This window comes from Myotis lucifugus, unplaced genomic scaffold (assembly GCF_000147115.1).
Source record: "Myotis lucifugus unplaced genomic scaffold, Myoluc2.0 scaffold_35, whole genome shotgun sequence".
Classification (NCBI taxonomy): Eukaryota; Metazoa; Chordata; class Mammalia; order Chiroptera; family Vespertilionidae; genus Myotis; species Myotis lucifugus.
The window spans coordinates 8,463,954-8,475,904 of record NW_005871083.1 but is presented as its reverse complement, the minus strand read 5'-3'; the positions used below and the strand labels follow the sequence as shown (position 1 = coordinate 8,475,904).

The window sequence follows — 11,951 nt, the reverse complement described above, 5'->3', positions numbered from 1 at the left end:
AGACCACGCATGGACCACACCCTTCTTGATTTGCACCTTTCATGGTGTCAGGATGCTAGAACCCAAACTACTCAGTGCTTTTCTTTACATTAATTCTTTTTATTTTTAGAGTCCAAGACTTGAAAGTGAAATGTAGTGTTCTAAATCCAAATGATAGCATCACCACTCTAAAATTCCTTTTCTGAATTTCTCTGGGCAGTTCATTAAAATATTTCTGTTGGCAGTAAAATATTTCTGTTGGCATATTGCATCACCTGCCTCAGACCATTGCTTGCACATTTTTGCATTTATTTAAAGTCAAATTTAGGTTTCTATTTCTTCCAGACATAGTACTAAATGCTTTTCAGAAATAAGTTGTTAATTACATATGGTGTTGCAAGAAAACATATTCATGCATGTACATATTACTGTGTGACGCAAACACATTCTTGACATCCATGAGACAAAGGTCTATTAGGTAAAGTCAAAACAAAAGGGATTTTGAAAATATGTGAGATACTCCTCAGAACTATGATGATAAATCAGAGTTGAATAGTGAAGAAAATTGGTAAAATATTTTAATTATATTTACAAAAGGATAACACAGATAACAGTTATAAAACTAACTTGATCAGCATGGAAACTGCCTTGATTGTCAAATACTTGACTTTTCTTATAAACAGTGTGGTTTTGCCTGAATGTGTTTGAGGCATATTTTTTTCTCAGTAAAATTCAATAATAATAATAATACTTCTTAAATTTGCTGTGAAAAATGAAACAAAACAATATCTAGATTTTAAGCATGCTTCTTGACACATAATAAGTACATGGTATTCATCTCATTGTCTTTTGCTATTTAAAACCATGTTTTTCAAACTTCTTAAAACCCATAGAATCTTTTATTTTCTAGTTGAACTCTTACCTAGAACCCAACATATAGCAGATGAAATGTGAGTTTTTTGGTTGTGGAGGAATTGAAGTCCTGGATTTGGTGTTCTAGAGTCTTTAGTCTGTTTCCCTGCCCACTCCCCCTTCTCTTCAACTTCTCAATTCCCGCCTCCCCCCAACTGCCACCCCTCTCCCAAAGCTGTAGAAACTCAGCCCTTTAAGACTCCATTTAAGAAACACAATTTGAAAACGCCAATACCAAAGTTTAGGAAAACAGCATTCTCAGATTTAATAATCACAGTGTCTTATGCACAATAACATTCACCACAAACTTATTAGATACAACCTTAATGGTTAAAGAGGAAAATCATAAAAACAATTACTTATGTGAACCTGATGTTTTATGTTCACGCAAAACCACATGCATGTTCATTATTTATCTATAAATCTTTTCATATAGAAACAATTATTTTTTTTAAAGGTCAGTCTTCAGTTAATTGTAGTTTGAAGGAAAATACGCCTGTAATTCTATTATCTATGATAACAAGTTTGGCTCTTTTTTAGGTGTATAGTTCAATAGTGTTGCGTAGATTCACATTGTTGTGAAACAGATCTCCAGAACTTTTCACCTTGCATATCTGAAACTCTGTTTCTATTAAACAACAACTCTCTTCTTCCCCCATCCCTCCCCTGATTGCTTTAAAAAAAAAGTAAAGATATTAAAGAGACTTGTGTAGCCACTTAAAGGAAAAATTTTTCTTTTTATGTTGCTAAAAACTTTTCCTGAACTGTCATTCATATCTAATTCAAAGGCATTTTACATTATGTTCCTTTATTGAGTCTTTTCAAAGACTTTTCATGGAAAAACAGTTATCATCTCTCCCTCAGATTTCATTGTTTTTCAATTATAATTATATGAATTAAAAAATAATACAATTATAATAACTTAGTTATAATTAGATGTATCAGGCACAGTTAGCTTAAGACATAAGAAACATCCCAAGCACTCTTAGTAAGCACAGATCTAATTGGAGAAGCAGTGACAGGCACTCTAGCAAAGCCACAGGCTGTAGCATGTTATAAACATTGGCTAGTATGACTAACAAAGAAAATGAAATGTATTGATTAATACAACATATTTTTCAAATGCAGATCATTGACAATGAGCCAACACACTGCTATCTGTCTATCAGAATATCTGCATCTATAACAATTTGAAAATACAAAGTTGGAAGCTATAAAATGATTGTTGCTGTTGTTTACACACTTTGAAAATAGTTATATATAGTTAGTAATATTATATAGGTCAAATATTTTATGAAGGGGAAGGTACTAGTATATATATATATATAGAGAGAGAGAGAGAGAGAAACATCGGTGTGAGAGAAACACATCGATTGGTTACCTCCTACAAGAGCCCTGACCAGGGCCAGGGATCAAGCCTGCCACCCAGGTACATGCACTTGACTGGAATTGAACCTGGGATCCTTCAGTCCGTGGGCCGATGCTCTATTCAGTGAGCCAAACTGGCTAGGGCTAGATCAAATACTTTAATGTTATAGTTTGCTACTATACTATGCTACTATGTAAGCAACATAGCTCGTTTTCCTTAACTAAGATATAAGAAGTGTCTCTTTCTATTTTTTCTCAAATTTAGAATAAATTTCCTTTACTTCTAGCTGAAAGTATGGAGAGAATAAGTATGTTAAACTCTGAAATGGAGCGAGATTCTAGCCAAGGATTACAACTTACGGAGTATGTAGACTTTTAGACAGAAATTTGGGGGTTTCTATAGTCTGAAGGCAAAATTGTAAGTTATGAACTGTTTCAGAGCTCCACAATAGTTAAGGAATTGATTTAGAATTTATCAATGGACTGCTGATAAGGAAGAGATCCCATCTCTTCCCTCTTTGAATGTTCCAATGGAAAGTTCTCATCTCATTCTTTCATGACTTTATTCTTTACTTACATTGGTTTGGAATTAAGTATAGTTCAGCTGAAAATCTCCCCTTGATGCTTCTTTTTTTACATGTCCATCTATACTTTTTAAAAATTGAATTTATTGGGGTGACATTGGTTAATAAAACCATACAGGTTTCAAGTGTACAACTTGAAACTGCAGCATGTGTTCACCAACCAAAGTCAAGTCTCCTTTATTCCCCTTTTGTCCTCTTCTGTTTAGCCCCACCCCTTTCTCTGTGGCCCTCACCATACTATTATCTGTGTCTGTTTTTATTATTATTTTGTTTAATCCCTTCACCTTTTTCACCCAGCCCCCACTCTGACAACTGTCAATCTGTTCTCAGTATCTATGAATCTGTTTTTATATGTTTTGCTCCCTTCACCTTCTTGAATTTGTAGTTTGATATCTTTTGTCAGTTTTGCAAAATTCTCAGCCATTTTTTTTCTGCTACCTTCTCTCTAGTCTTACCTACAGCTCTCCAAAAACACATAAGCTCTTTTCATCCCATAAGTAACCTACACTTGGTCATTTTATTCAGTTATTGTTTTTTCTCTTTAGCTATATAATATGCTTTTGAACACATTCATTGTTTTTAGTTTCAATAATTGATAATTTCCCATTATATAAATTTTATTTGTATAGTTTTCTGTTCCATGCCAAAGTTCTTGATTTGACATTTATCTCCTTAAATGCAGTATACTATGCAGAGTTATTTATCTCCTTAAATGCAGTATACTATGCAGAGTTATTTTAAAATTCATGATATTTCTATTACCTGAACTTGTGTTCGTTTATTTGTATTCTCTTAAAAATTCAGTGCTGTCTGCTGGTGGGAATGCAGACTGATGCAGCCACTATGGAAGACAGTATGGAGTTTCCTCAAAAAGTTAAAAATGGAACTCCCATTTGACCCAATGATCCCACTTCTAGGAATATATCCCAAGTAACCAGAAACACCAATCAGAAAGGATATATGCATCCCTATGTTCATAGCGGCACAATTTACCATAGCGAAGATCTGGAAACAGCCTAAGTGCTCATCAGCAGATGAATGGATTAGAAAACTGTGGTACATCTACACAATGGAATACTATGCTGCTGTAAAAAAGAAGGAATTCTTACCATTTGCAACAGCATAGATGGAACTGGAGAGCATTATGCTAAGTGAAATAAGCCAGTCAATGAAAGAAAAATACCACATGATCTCACTCATTTATGGATAATAAAGACCATTATAAACTGATGAACAAAAATAGATACAGAGGCAGAGCAGCATTGAACAGACTGTCAAACTACAGCGGGAAGGCTGGGGAGGGTTGGGGGGCAAGAGGGAGGGGGGTAAGAGATCAACCGAAGGACTTGTATGCATGCATATAAGCATAACCAATGGACATAAGACACTGGGGGGTAGGGGAGGCTGGGGGAATGTCAAGGGGGGGGGGGAAGGGAAGACATAGTAATACTCTTTATAATACTTTGAGCAATAAAACAAATTTAAAAAAATAAATAAAACTATGATCAAATAGCTATTAAAATAATTCAGTGCTGTGTATTGTGAATAAGAAATTTTCAAAATAATTTGAACCCTAGAAGGATATACTCTTTCTCCAGAGAGATTTTAAATTTTCTTTGGATGGAAGGTTAGGGTCATTAGCAATCATTAGTCCTGTGAAGGCGGATGTACCTCTAGCTTCTCTTTCTCTTATGGTATGGTCTTCTGGTTTCTAAATCATACCCTTTGTGGTCTACCAGGGCTCTCTACTTGGAAGCTCCTTTTTTGTACTCCTCAATGTGTAAATCTATCAGAAGCCTTGCTGATCTTTTCAGCCCCTCAGCCACGTCTAAAATCAGCATCAATTTCTGTGATACATGTGGCCTTTAATGCTGGGTTCATCTCACAGAGTTTCTAATGCTGGACTTCCACACTGATTTTTTACTGTCTCATTGATTCTTTGATGCCTTCACACATACATTTGTAATTTAAGTTCTGGTAGTTAAAGCTGTGAGACATAGGTGTTGTATGAGACATCGACGTTTTCATCAATGCATGTACCCACTACCGTTATTCAAACTTCTAACTTTATGTCCACTTAATTTTTATGAATGTGCTTAAAGTTGAATGATAGTGAATTGAATATTAAATTGACTAATATTGAATTGAATAATATTGAATTGAATATTTAAACTTGGAACTGAAGGAAACTTTGAACATTAGTAAGTCTCTCCAATTCTGATGGCAGCAGCAGGAGCATCAGTTATGCTGAATGCACAATACAGGATTACATCTGTCTGTATTCTATTTAGCAGTTGTTTAGGTTAAGAACTGTATTTAAACTATTTATTTATCTCATATGAGCATGTCTCAAGGACACTTTAGTTCTAAGGTCGAAAGGACTATATGAGGGTTTTATCACCAGTGTCTGACAAATGTTCCCAATAGATTTTTCCATGATTTATCTGCACACAAATTACAGATTTTTGCCATGCAGAGGAAATGGTTCCTGTTGTTAAAATGAAACCTATTGGGTTAACTATTGCATGTAATCAGGAGTCCAACAGTAAGGGATGGGGTCAAAATAATTTTACTTTTTGCCTGTGACAAGAACCAAATCAAATGGGGAGTAAGAAGATATTTTATCAGTGGTGTAATTTTTCATATTTAACTAGAGGCCCGGTGCATGAATACATGCATGGGTGGGGCCCCCAGAGGGGAGAGGGCCGGGATGCGATTGGCCCTCCGGGCAGGTGGTGGGACACCTTGCTGGCCCACAATCCAGACCCATCCCGCTGATGTTCACGCTGGTTGTCAGGAGCCACCTGGTAGCAGCTTTTATATCCTTTCTTCCTTGCCGAGCACCTAGGGAGGGGAAGCAGCCATGGTGCTCAAGGTCGACTTCCAGAAGGCCAGCAGCGGTGGGCCGTCAGGATGGGTCAGTCAGCTGAGCAGCGCTCCCACTGTGGGAGCACACTGACTACCAAGGGGCAGCTCCTTCATTGAGCATCTGCCCCCTGGTGGCCAGTGTGTGTCAGAGAGACCAGTCACTTAGGCTTTTATATATATAGACTAGTGGCCTGGTGCATGAAATTCGTGCGGGGGGGGGGGGGGGGTTCCTTAGCCCAGCCTGCACCCTTTCCAATCTGGGAGCCTTGGCTCCTAACTGCTCACCTGCCTGATTGCCCCTAATCGCTTCTGCCTGCCAGCCTGATTGATGCCTAACTGCTTCCCTGCTGGCCCAGTCACCCACAACTGCCCTCTCCTGCCAGCCCGATTGCCCACAACTGCCCTCCCCTGCTGGCCCGATCGCCCACAACTGCCCTCCCCTGCTGGTCTGATAGCCCACAACTGCCCTCCCCTGCTGGCCCGATCACCTCCAACTGTCCTCCCCGGCCAGCCTGGTTGCCCCCAACTGCCCTCCCCTGCTAGCCTGATCGCCCCCTAACCGCTCCCATGCTGGTCTGATTGACACCTAACTGCTCCCCTGCCAGCCCGATTGCTCAGAACTGCCCTCCCCTGCCAGCCTGATCACCCACAACTGCCCTCCCCTGCCGCCTCCGCTGGGACCCACCTCCTCCATGCAAGGTGGCAGAGACGCTGGGACTGGCTTCCTTTGTGCCGCATGGAGCCGCGGAACCCCCAGACCTCAGTGCGTGGAGCAGCCACTGGGCCCTGCCTCTGCTGTGCATGTGGCCATCTTGTGGTGGCCATCTTGTGATGACATCATGCGTGAGGGCCACCTAGGCTTTTATTAGTATAGATACCTTGGCACATCTAATTCAGATCCTTATAGAGAACTTTAAAATCAGAACCTATGAAAAATCATGTCACCACAGGCCTAAGAAGATAAAGATAGGTGAAATCTTTATTACAGATAGTACAACATTTAGACACCATGTCCAGAAAATTTATTTTTGAAACAAAGTTCTAGTCTGCATATATTTTATTTTCATCTTCCAGTTAGGAATCTAATGTACATTTTGCAGTCATATGCTATATGCTAAAATTTTTGGAAGTTCTGTGTCATATTTTATATCAAGTTTATCAGGCTTTAGGTAAAAGTGTACAGTACTAAAATATCTACAATTTTCATTTCAAAATTACTTTGAGATAGGAAAAACAAAAATTTTCCTATCTTTAACCAAATTAATTTACATTTTAATTTTTCTCTGGGTGAGATATAGTAATTCTAACTTAATGTTTTAGTATCAAGTATTGAACATGATTTTTTTGTTTATTATATCTTGATTATGAGTTAATTTGAAGGAAAATATTAAAATGAAAAAACCATATACTCTATATGAATTTCTATTTTTAAAAAACAAGTTTTCAGATAAACACAGGCAGTTGGTTTACTAGTATAAGCATTAAATTAATTTCATTACCATTTGAGTCAACAAAAAATGATACTGGTTTCTGAAAATAAGAGAAATGTGTCTCATGTAACATGATTTCAATATTATGTCTAGCTTTCTTCTTTGATACTAATATGTGTTGTTTGTAATTCACAAGCCATTATATAAATGTCATGTAAATTTAATATGCCCTGAAGGGAATTTGCTCTAGGGACATATTAAGAAGGCTAAATATGATTTTGCAAGCTATAAACTATGCTTTCCAATTTAGTGTTAATTCAATCAGACCTAATTTATATTTTCAGCATAAACTAAAAACAGGGTAGTCAGAGGTTGCCTGGGAAAGTCCAAGGCAAAGAGAAACTTCTAACGAATTATCTAATGTATGTCTAATGAATATTTCTATTGATAAAGAGCTGACAATGTTTATTAGTACTTTTCAGGAAAAAGAAATTCTTCTAATAGCCATATAAGTGTATGTTATATTTTGGAACAGTGACCTTGTCTTTTTTCATTGGCAACATTTCTCATTATTGGCTATGCTATGTTAATAATAAAAGTTTTACTGTAAGTCTGGTTCATTATCCAGATGTTCTCCCATCGCTGGTTATTAGCCAGAACTCAGTCTTTAAGCACATGTACCATACCCCTAAGTAATACTGTTAACACCATTACCAACAAGTGCAGTACACTTTCATTGATATACCCCAGCTGTGTTGTTGTGACAGCCAGCAGAAATACAAAATGCTTCAGCTGAAGGAAAGCACTTTAGAAAACTCCAAGGCCAAAAATAGATTTAATGGACCTTGACATATTTAGGGAAGCCATATAGTAGTGTAGCCATGGCTGTGAATACAGAAATGCCTACATTTGCAAGTTACTATCTGTGTGACACCTACTACCTGTGCGATTTTTTTAAAAACAGCATTATTGAGGTATTTACAAACCATGAACACATACCATAAATTTTACCCATTTTATGTGTACAGTAACTTTAAATAAATTTACAGGTTTTAAATATAGCAGCATAATCTCACATTTCTGTCTCCCCAAAAAGATTCTTCATGCCCATTTAGAGTCAATCTCAGTTTCTACTTCTAGCCCTAGGCAAATAAGAATCTGCTTTCTGCTTTGGTAGATTTTCCTTTTCTAGACATTTCCTTTCAGTGGGAACATATAATGTATAGTCTTTTGAGTCCAGATTTTTTCACTTTTTGCAAAATACTTTTTAAAAAAAATATATATTATTGATTTTTTTACAGAGAGGAAGGGAGAGGGATAGAGAGTTAGAAACATCGATGAAAGAGAAACATCAATCAGCTGCCTCCTGCACACTCCCTACTGGGGATGTGCCTGCAACCAAGGTACATGCCCTTGACCAGAATCGAACCTGGGACCCTTCAGTCCGCAGGCTGATGCTCTATCCACTGGGCCAAACCGGTCAGGGCTTGCAAAATACTTTTGAGGTTCATCTGTGTTTTACATGCAGCATTAATTTTTTAAAAATCCTCACCCAACGATATGTTTTCATTGCTTTTTAGAGAGAGAGGAAGGGGGGTGGGAGAGAAACATTGATGTGACGGAGAAACATTGATAGGTTGCCTTCTGTATGCACCCTGACTGGTGATCAAACCCACAAACTAGATATTTGCCCTGACTGGGAACCAAACCTCAATCTTTTGGTGTACAGGATGACATTTCAATCAGCTGAGCAACTCATCCAGGGCTAGTTCATTAATTTTTATTGCTGAGTATTATTCCACTACATGGATGTACTATATGCTATTTATTCATTCATCAGTACATGGATATTTTGATTATTTGATTATATACTTTTTTCACTATTACCTGGTATTAAACTACTAGAGGCCCGGTGCAAAATTTGTGCATCAGTGGGGTCCCTTGACCTGGCCTGTGGGATTGGGCTGAAACCAGCTCTCTGACATACCCCAAGGGGTCCCGGATTGTGACAGAGCGCAGGCCAGGCTGAGGGACCCCACTGGTGCACAGTTGGGGCTGGGGAGGGTCGCAGGAGGGCTCCAGGGCGTGTCTGGCCCGTCTCGCTCAGTCCTGATCAGCCAGACCCCAGCAGCAAGCTGACCTACTGCTCAGAGCATCTGTGCCCTCATGGTCAGTGCATGTGAGAGCGACTGGTCGACTGCCCCCTGGTGGTCAGTGCACGTCATAGTGAGCGATTGAGCGGCCTTGGCATATCATTAGCATATTAAGCTTTGATTGGTTGAATGGCTGACCAGACATTTAGCATATTAGGCTTTTATTTTATAGGATTATTAATAGTCAAAAAGTGAATTAATTAATTGCTTCTAGCAATATTAATTTAGAAGTGTTTGTGTGGACATATGGTTTCATTTATCTTGTGTAGATCCCTAGAAGTAGAATTGATGGGTTATGTGGGAAATTTATGTTTAGATTTTTAAGAAACAACCAAACTGTTTTTCAAAGTGGCAACACTATTTTAATTCCTACCAGAAATTAGTGAGTATTCCATTTTCACTACATTTTTTCTAAAGTTTATCCTCTTTTAAAAATATATATATTTTATCTATAGCCATTCTAGTGGGTATGAACTGATATCACATTGTGGTATTAATTTACCTTTCCCTAACGATGAATGACATTAACTATCACTTATGTGCTTATTAACCATTCATTTTATCTTTTTTTTTTTTTTGGCAAAATGTCAATTCAACACTTTTGTTCAGTTTAATTAGATTATTTTCTTATTTTTAGTTTTAAGAGTTCTTTATAGTTTTTTGATACAAGTCCTTTATGAGATATTTGATTTTCCAATAGTTTCTACCAGTTTGATGATTACCTTTAAGTTTTCTTAATGATGTCTTTTAAAACACAAATGTTTTTAATTTTTATAAACTTCAATTTATCTATTTTTTTTATTTATGGATGCTGATTTTGGTGTTGTATCTGAGAAGATTTTGTATAACCCAAGTTATAGGTATTTTCTCCTATGGACTATTTAAAAATGTTTGCAGTTTAGTCCTTTCATTTAGGCTGTGATACATTTTGAGAAATTGTTTTAAGTGTCTTCCTTCATCTTCAAAGCCAGCAACAGAGACTCTCAAGTTGAATTCCTCCTACCTTTTAAATCTCTTTTTCCAGGAAAAGCCTTGTCTATTTTTAGAACTCATCTGATTAGGTCAGGCCCAGGGAGGATCATCGCCCTTTTTAAAAGTCAACTGTGCCATATAACACAACTTAATCATATTCTGTCATATTCTTCAGTGCCTTCCACACGCAACAGGACAGGACGATACAAAGGTGTGGGTCATAGGGAGTAGAATTCTGTCTGCTACTCGTACTGATGTGTCTATTAAGGAGGCATAATACAGACAGGGAAAAACATACTGAGTACACGTTTACTCACCAGTCCCAAGGATATTTTGAAAAGTTAAATCAAGAGTAACAATACAAAAACAAAACTACCTCCTTTCTGTTTGTGTATTAAAATATTCTCAAGCTATGATTTTGCATGAAAATGTTCTTAAGCACCTCTCGGGCCGACATCTTGGCGGGGCAGCAGCGCATCCCTGCTCTCTGAGTCCCGTGATGCCGCCCAAGGATGACAAGAAGAAGAAAGATGCTGGAAAGTCAGCCAAGAAAGACAAAGACCCCGTGAGCAAGTCAGGTGGCCAAGGCCAAACTGAAGAAGTGGTCCAAACGCAGAGTTCGGGACGAGTTCCATAACCTGGTCTTGTTTGACAAAGCCACGTATGACAGGCTCTGTAAGGAAGTTCCCAACTACAAGCTTATAACCCCAGCTGTGGTCTCCGAGAGGCTGAAGATTCATGGCTCCTTGGCCAGAGCAGCCCTTCAGGCGCTCCTTAGTAAAGGACTTATCAAACTAGTCTCAAAGCACAGAGCTCAAGTGATTTACACCAGAAACACCCAGCTGCTGGAGAAGATGCATGAACAACAGATCTTACTGGCTGTACATTTTGAAAAATAAAACCCTTATTAAATAATAAAAAAAGTTTTTAAGCGTATAAAATTTCAGACCTCTATTCTAATATATGATTGCTCAAACAAAAATAGTTACAATTTGCTATTTAATATTAGATGATATAACTTTCAAATCTTACAATTTAGTAAATATTTTTTTATTTATAACATTTTGTTTTATTTTCCATTAGCTAACTCAAAGATAAAGGTGAACACAATGAGGTGACAGAAAAGTATGTTCACGATAAATAAGAACCAGTGTGGTTGCCTTCAGAGTTAATGTGCAGTTCGAACTGGTCTTTTTCAAATTCAAGTGCATGATAAATTACATTGATTGCATTTTCATGAAGATACCTTGCTAAGATGATGGCCTCACAGGTGCTATAAAATACCATACTTGAATGGTTTTGAATAAAAATAAAATACAATTATTTGGAAACTGATATGTTGAGGGATTTAGAATATATTTGGTTTTATGGGCCTAAATCCACTCTAATTCTTCATTAAGGAAAATCAATCACAGGATGAGAACATGAATTAGATATTCGTAAATGTCATAACATTTATATATTGGATTTTATTTTTACTTCATTAAGAAACCAAATAGGACTGTAATTAAAGAAAATGATAGCATATGGTAGAAAGACTGTTCATGGTTTTCCCAACTTTAAACACCATTAGAAATCCTACCCTGTGAAGGACAAGCCAAGTGAACTATATGCATAATTAATTAGAGACTTATCCACTTTTAAATTATAGGAAAATCTACTTTTATTTAATTTGAAATCTGTTA

At 37.3% G+C, this 11,951-nt stretch overlaps 1 pseudogene; it reads left to right on the top strand.

Moving 5' to 3' along the window:
* The first annotated feature begins 10,750 nt into the window (after window positions 1–10,750).
* Window positions 10,751–11,165, top strand: LOC106696909 (annotated as a pseudogene).
* Window positions 11,166–11,951: the final 786 nt, after the last annotated feature.